Genomic DNA, 8459 nt, shown 5'->3' on the forward strand with positions numbered 1-8459 from the left:
TGCAGCTGTGACATGGTAATGCTCTGTAGATTCTGTTTTTCTTCTATGGCAGAAAATTTTGATTCAAACTTAGAAGACAAAGATCTTAGAACCTTTTCAACCAAAACAACTTCTTTTATTTCTTCACCCAAGTTTTTCATACAATTAACAATCTCATCCATACGTAAGAAATAGTTAGCCACACTTTCATCATTGTGCATTATGAGATTTTCATATTGAATTATGAGAGTTTGTAGTTTTTCTCGTTTTACCTCATCATCTCCTTCATAGCTCAGAATGATCTTATCCCATATTTCTTTTGCGGTTTTGAGCGACATAACCTTAACGAATTCTGATTGGGATAGACTCCCTAATAGATTATTGATAGCCTTTGCATTTGTTTCATATTGCTTCTTACCAGCCGTATCTATAGGAGTTGCTGATGGAAATGTGTATCCTGTTTCCATGATATCCCAGACTTCTGTACCAAGAGATTGAAGATAGGCTGTGATTCTTACCTTCCAATAGACGAAGTTGCTCCCATCAAAAATTGGTGGCCTGATCGATGCTTCTTTCTCGTAGTTGGTCATGATGATAGATCTTCCTTCAAGCAATCAAGCTTCTTCTGAAGGACCCGCTTTGATACCAATTGTTGGAAATAATACTGAGGGGGGGGGTGAATCAGTATTATCAGTTCAATTATTTTTCATTTCACAATCAGATTTGCATACACTACTTCAGTTAGAGAAAACAACGTATTTACGCAACTACAGTTAAGAAAATTCGCGTATAACTTGCAAACTTGTAATTTAATTTATTCTTCTGATGTTGATCATTAATCTGTGTGTCAGAACCATATAACCAGTAACCAGGAACAGTAAAAATAGATCAGACAGTCACACACAAGAACACAAGATATAAGGTGGAAACCAAATGTAGGTGAAAACCACCTGCTGCAATTCGTCTCTATCTTCTTTCAATTAGAAACTTCTTTTTACAATGGATCTGTACTAGTTCAGTCTTATACCAGTACATAGGCTTCTACCTGCAGAAGGCTACAACCTTCTCTCGTTCTATAGCTTCTCCTAGAAGGGAGCTACAACCCCCTTAGCTCTTGTACTAGCTAAGGTACTAGTACGTAGGTGCTGGCCTACAGAAGGCTACAACCTTCTCTTTTCTTCCAGGGACCACGTTTCATAAATTTTCAGACTGGATCCATGAATAGCATCAATCAAACATCAAGCAAATTTGCATCAACCAATCTCCTTTGCACTAAACAAACTGAATCAAATAATCACTTCTCCGAATGATGTACCCAGAAAATAGTAATAGTAACGAGACACCAATTCTGAACCTAGAACACTGCAGCAATAAACAAAAGTAGCTAAAACATATTTCAAGAGATGTACGCTACTTCAATATGCAGAAACCTGCGTGCATACGCTTTTGTATTAAGGCCAACCAACGTTGTTTTGATTTACTGAACCAGCGTGTATACATGCCTCTAATGTGTCGAACCTGCGTATAGATCTATAAAAGGTAATTCACTCTTTCAAATATTCAGACATCAATTATACCCAGATTATCAGATTTATAGATCAAGTCATGCACCAAATATAACAGATCAAAATCACACAAAGATACTACTATTCAACACTTGAGTTTTGACCCATGAATAGAACTTATCCGTCTTCTTGTGCTCAGGTTCCTCCTTGATTCAGATTCAGCTATGCACCATAAACCGATCACCAGTATTCTAGATCTTGCTCTTCATAAGACATTCAATCCTTAAGTCAATATCTTTGCCAAATCATCTCCTCCTTTTTATAGTCTTAGGCCTTACTCAAACCATGGTCCAAAACCATAGAGAACCAATACTAGGGACCCAAAACCTGGGTTCAATATTTCGGACGCAATACCAAGGTCCAAATATCATGGTCCCAAAAATAAGCTTTCCACATGTACGTGTTTTTCAGTGCATGAAAGTGCGTGAATACGCATACATGACTTTTGATCGGCAATCCCGCGTGTATATGTGACTTCGTCAAAGGGAACCTGCGTATACCTCTTTTTCTTTCATTCTGAGAGCCTGAATAGTGATCTGCCATCTGAGTGAGTTGCCATCAAGGACAACACCTGTGTCATAGTGCCAAACCTGTGTCATAATGCCAACAGGGAAGGGGTCCAAAAGGGAAAAACACAGGCCTAGCCTAGAAAATTGCCAAATTGTAGCAAGAAACTAGGGTTTGTGGGAAAATGAGGAATTTAAGGGATATCAGTGATGGAAAGTGTTTAATAAGGTACATTAAGGATAGGGGAAGGTGTATGAACATCAGGATACAATTTTTTCTAATGACTTGACCATCCAAGAGAAATTACCTTCAAAACCATAGGAGAGGGAAACAAACCTTACCTAGGCACAACTGAAGCATGAACAAGGTGTAAAATGACCCATTGGAACCTGAAATGATGATGACAACCCTCTGAATGATGGTACACTCAGATGAATGGTGACATGAAGCTCTTGGGAAGAATGCTAAGAGAACTCATTCACTAAGAGAAACCATAAACACTAAGAGAAACTCATTCACTAGCAGTGGAAGAATGCTTGACTTACTTGGACACCTGAAGATTGAGCAAATTTTGCAAATTTGGGAGAGTTTGTGGGTGAAATCGGCTTGAAGCCCTATGCGCCGCGCCACTAACCCAGTGCACTGCACCACTTCAATGCGCTCCACTAGTGTAAGTTTAACACTGTAGAGGGTGGCCCAATGCGTCGTGCCAGCCCTATGTGCCGCGCCCATGACCCAATGTGCCATGTCCTTGAAACTTGCCCAAATTGCTGCAGTTTTTCTCTTTGCTTTAAACCCGACTGTTCTCTTGTTCACTCCTCCTTTGGATGAAAATGAGCTCTTTAAACATGACAAATGGTTTATATACAAAAGATTTTAATTTTTCACTTATCAAAAACCCACTTTGTAATGTTTGCATTTGACTTGTTTTTCAAACTCTGTTTTTGGGCAGTTTGCTTTATTTTTTCTTGTGATGAACTGAATACTTTGATTTTTTGTTTTCCTTGCAAGAGATGGAGATGCTGAAGCTTCGCGAGGTGACCAGGTTTGCCACTGAAGTTATTACATATGGAAAAACTGAAATTAAATCAAATTTGTACATAAAAACATAAAAAACTCTGTTTTTCCTCAAAACAGGGTTTTGAGGAAAAATCAATCACTGAGCATGTGATTATAGAAATTATTGTTGTTGAAACTTTATTTGTCCTCCTCATGCACCTATTGACCTTTATTGAGCATTTTGAAGACATTTTTTGATGAAACCCCTGACCTAATGAGACCTAAAACCCTAAAAATAACTTCTGCGGATTTAAAGAAAAAAAATGACTGCAGATGATCTAGATGAATGAAAATGGGCCAACAGGTAAAGGACATGAGGGAAAATGTATAATAAGCCACTACCGTAAGATGATCCATGATCCTAATGGAATGCAACTGACTGAGCGAGACACCTAAAATGCAATGCAACAAGAGAAATTGATCACTGACGGAGGGATGAAGATACCGACACTAAGAGGGTACTTCCCAAAAATAGTGGGGGAAAATTTGGAAATCTAATTAGTTGTGTGAGCAACTCACTCTTGAACATGACACTTTCTGCTTCGTGTTGGGATGGAATATCCTCCTTTTTATTGTTGACCTCCTTGGGTTGGGCCATTCATTTTGCCTTCCATCTCATCTCTACCACGTCATCATGACCATCGATCCTATGGATCCAAGAGCTTCCAAACTCTGAGTCGTGTTGCTGATATCTTCAATAGTTGTCCTTCTGCAGTTACACTTACCTCTGATTCTCTGTATCATCCAAAATCATTTTTCATCCCTTTGTCTTGTGTCGATGATGTGGGATACATTATGGCCCTCCTTCGACACAGTCGCTCCCTGTCAACTTCAACTTATTATCCAGGAAGTTGACCGAGAGAAGCCCTTCCAGTACCTTAGAGCTTGCATGCCCTAATGGCAAGTTCTTCACACCCGATGACAAGTTCACATCATTGGCTTTTGATCGAGTGATTTCATGGGTGTTCGACTTGAATTCCTCTATTCACATTCCATGGATTGTGCTGATAGTACGTTGAGGATGATTTTCATTATTGGTGGTTTCTCTCACGCTTGTTAACAATTTACATCATTGACTTGTAATCAAGTGACTTTATAGCATGTTCGAAGTCAACACATCTATTCACATGTTAGAATTTGTACTCTGATCGGGTCATGTTGGAACACAAGACCCTAGACTCAGGTAACAAAATTCCAGGTTGAAAAGTGATGTGACATGGTTATGTTGATATAAATGTCTCTTTTAGATGGACGGTTGTGACCATACCATGAGTTATCATATGTGATCCTTCTCATTGTTGGATGGTTACGACGATACCTTGGTTTCAATATGATCCTCTTTATGGGATGGCTGCACCCATGCTTGGATCTATTTACATGATCATTCTCTGGATGGTTGTTTCCATACCACGATTCATGTATCATTTGACAATTTTTCAGTTATGTATATGTATTTGTACTTTCTTGCAGGTTTTCAAATGAAAGACTTCGGTTCCCCGCATTGATTCATAAAGCATTTCATCTCTCACTCTAGTTCAGCCTTCACGCTTTAGAGGGTAGCTGTTACACAAAATTTTGTCACTGTCCCTATACTCCCAATTCCTTGATCCTGGAGGACCTCTATAGTGAACCCTACATGCTTTCCCTTCATGAAGAAACTCCCATTGTGTCCCTCTTCATGAGCAGAGCAATTCCCTTTTGCACCATTTCCCCAAAATCTTCTATTTTTCCCAGTTTACAAGGCTAGCGCTAATGAACTTTGTCCTCCTCGCACCTATATGCAGGGATTAACACTGTCCCTAGCGCCGACTAGAGTGACTGAGCTTCGTTCTAGTCGTGCCGATCCTCTTATGGAAAGTTTTTTAAATAAGGAAGCGAAGCTTCCAACTCTAGAATCTTCGTAACGGAAGTTTGGTAAATGGTTTAGCCAGATGGGGTCGAGGATGTTAGTTTGGGCTCCTTTCCTCTAAAAGGATGAAACGACCTCAAGAGATAAGACCTTATTGTTGTGGGGAAAAGTATCCGATGCGGATGACACTAACCCTTTCTAAAGGTGACAGACTTTAGCAACAACTGAATGACAAAGTTTTCATGTTCATCTTTATGAAAGCACAGAGAGAATAGAAAGAGGATCAACCAACCTGGTGTCTTGCGCTTAGTCGATCCTTGTCCTTCTCGCTTTGTATCCCGTTCCCAGCTCTTTACTCTCCAAGCCGATCCAGCTACACACAGAATCTGCACAACAAAAGGGAGCAAACTACGAGATACAAGCAATCATAATTGAAGCATGGATTAGGTTGCATCAAATATACATGTAAACACAAAAGCATCTATGTAAAACAAGTATATAGAAGAACATGCGAACTTTATTGATAGAAAGTAACAGGGTTCCAGAGGAAGTTACAACCAATGATGTTGGCCCCAATCCAGCAGCACCTCCTCGGCAGCAAGAACTCTCTTCTTCACCTCTAGTAAAACAATCACCCAATAATCCTGGCAGTATACCAACAGCACCTCCTTGCTTATACGAAATTCCAGCCTCTTTAGACCTCATAGAAGAGCTCTATATATAGGAGAGAAGAAGAAAGGATGAGTCAGCTTGAGACTGACATGAAGCTGCCTTGTGTCCTCTCCCTCTTCAGTTAATCTTCAGTTCTTGAGTCCACTTGGAGATCCTTGGTTACACATGGTGATCAAGTACCTCTTACTCATCACAAGGCGAATTTGATGAACCAAGTGTCAGTTTGGAAGCTTCCTGGGCAATTGACACCTTGCAGGAGGACTGTGCCACTTGGCCAATCTCGCCCAGCGCAGGTAGCCTTCATTGTTTTTGACTTCCAGCGCAGGTACAGAGTGGGACAGTTGCAATACAGCGCAGAAGCTTAGTTAAGCAGCTGACATGATCCAAAATAAGCCTGTTCTGAAGTGTTTTCAGGTGGAGAACTGATTGGAAGTGCTATTGATTGATGACCTTGTTCTTTTAGGGGTAAGAACACCATGTTTAGGGACTGAGGATCCCTGTAATTATCGACATTTCCTGCTCCTTGACGCGAGGCACAAAAATGTCTATAACAGTTGCCCCCTAAAGTATGAGGCCGTTAATCAGGTGAAATGCTTTAGCTAGAGGGTCCGAAGTTCGTTCCAGTGCTGAGGAGAGTGCCCTGTAATACAATACAATACAATACATTATCTTTCATTCATCATTATTCTCATGATCTAGCTGAGGCGGGTATTCCCATGCTCAGCTTTCTATAAATACATTTTGGTACATATGACAGACGATCGTCTGAAGACAGACTGATAATCTTCCGCTAAAATTATCATCCTTTGAGGAGGATGATCATCTGCTGCAATGATGTACATGCTTTTATATTTCTTGAATATATATCGCAGCCCGGATGGATGAAACTAGATCCGGGGTCTTCAAACTCGTTCGATCTTCACTCTAAGTACAAGTCGATCCATGTGAGAATTACGCTGAAGTCGAACATGGAAAGACATCGCTTGATTACCGGTCAATAATGAAAACCGTTAACAAGCGCGAGAGGAATCACCAATAAGGACGATGACCCTCAAGGTACGGCAGTACAATTCACGTGGCGTGAATAAAGGACTTGGCGTCGAACGCCACGCAAAATCTTCTGGTCGAAGGTCATTGATGTATACCTGTCGCCGGAAGTGAGAAACTTGCCATTGAGGCATGCAAGCTTCAAAGTACTGATGGGGGTGTCCCTAGATCGACTTCTTGGATAATGAGCTGATGTCGACAAGAAGCGATCCGTCAAAGGAGGGCCTTAATGAATCCCACATCAATGACACGGAACGGAGCTAATGATTTAGTGGAGGTGGAAACAAACTGTGACATATGATTCAGGGTGGCGATCGTGAAATGGATGAAGGATAATGTATGGTAGTGGATGGGATACGGTTGACACTTTCTGAATGACCCCTCTTGAACATATAACGACACTGATGCGATGGATCGGTAGCATTACCCCGAATGGATGGTGTGGCGAGGACCATGGTGATGAAACCGGTGAATGAGACAACCCAACCCGATGTGATACGGAGGAAAAGTGTCATGTTCAAGAGTGACTTGCTACCTCTAAACTTTGATGTTCTCCCAATTTTTCCCCAGTCATTTCTGACCAGTACCTCTTTATTTTTGTCAAGCTTGAGGAGGATAACATATGCTTGTTCTATAACCTGCCCTTCGGGCAAGCCCATCGCTAAGATTTAACGAGCCTAGCGATAGGGAAACTCGTTCTCGTCTAAAGACAAGTTTGTCGCTATTTAACTATTTTAACGAGTCTAACGACAAGGAAAACTCGGTCCTTTTCATTTTTAGAGAGTCTAAAAAGGTACAGAAAGTCAACTCCATAATTCCTTTTTCGTCAGCTAATCCCTTAAGTCCGAAAAAGTATAAAACAATACAGAAGGGATGGCTGTTCGGTATTTTTAACGAGCTGAACCAGGCAAGCGCTCGATCCTTTTGTGCAATAATCCCTCAAGTCCAAAAAGATTAAAATTTAGAGGAGGGATAGCGTTCCGGTCATTTTAACGAGCTGGAAGGCCAAAACTCGGCAAACTTTTCATATTTTACGAGTCAGTGAAAAGAGCTGAAAGAAGACTCGTCTTTTGAGGAACGAGTGATAAACAGGGATAGCTACAGATTCCAGGTGCAGGTTGGAATTTCCAATCACGGCAGTGTCACAAGGATGGCTAGGTGAAATCACTCTTCGCAGCTGTTTCTCAAAAGAGGTAAACACACCAATGGAAGTGAATGATCGGCCAAATGAACGGTGGAGGTGGTGGATGAAAACACGATCAAGGTTCTTATGGCTAATGAATTTACGATCTCAAAAGGTTATTTACCGGTTCATTTTTTCCATGAGCTTGAACTCTGGGGGAAACATTTGCTCACACTTTTTTATTTTTTAACGAGCATAAATTCAGGCCTAAAACTGCTCGAATTTCGCGTTTATTTTTTAACGAGCATGAACTATATGCTAAAACTGCTCGATATACCAGTCATAAGAATGCCTCCTATAAGGACCAATTTTTATAGAGCTTATGCCTTACTACAGCTATGCTCTTATTTTGGCAAATTTTACTTCTGCCCCACAGGCTTTCTTTCATGCAAGTTTGGAAACGGCTAATCTTAAAACCAGATAAATAACCGCTCTTAGCTTGCACTCTAGAAAGTTTGCATGCCCCCAGGTATAGGATAGAATTTCGAGGTTGCCCCTCCTCTCTCCTACTTCTGCTTTTCTTTGGGTGTTCACAGTTATTTGTCATCTTGCTAATCTAATGCTAACGATACTTGTCTTCTCGTTATTTTAAGGGGTC

The sequence above is a fragment of the Pinus tabuliformis genome, chromosome 3_1, assembly GCF_031772625.1.
Source record: "Pinus tabuliformis cultivar Carrire ecotype Pingquan chromosome 3_1, CPIR1, whole genome shotgun sequence".
Lineage (NCBI taxonomy): Eukaryota > Viridiplantae > Streptophyta > Pinopsida > Pinales > Pinaceae > Pinus > Pinus tabuliformis.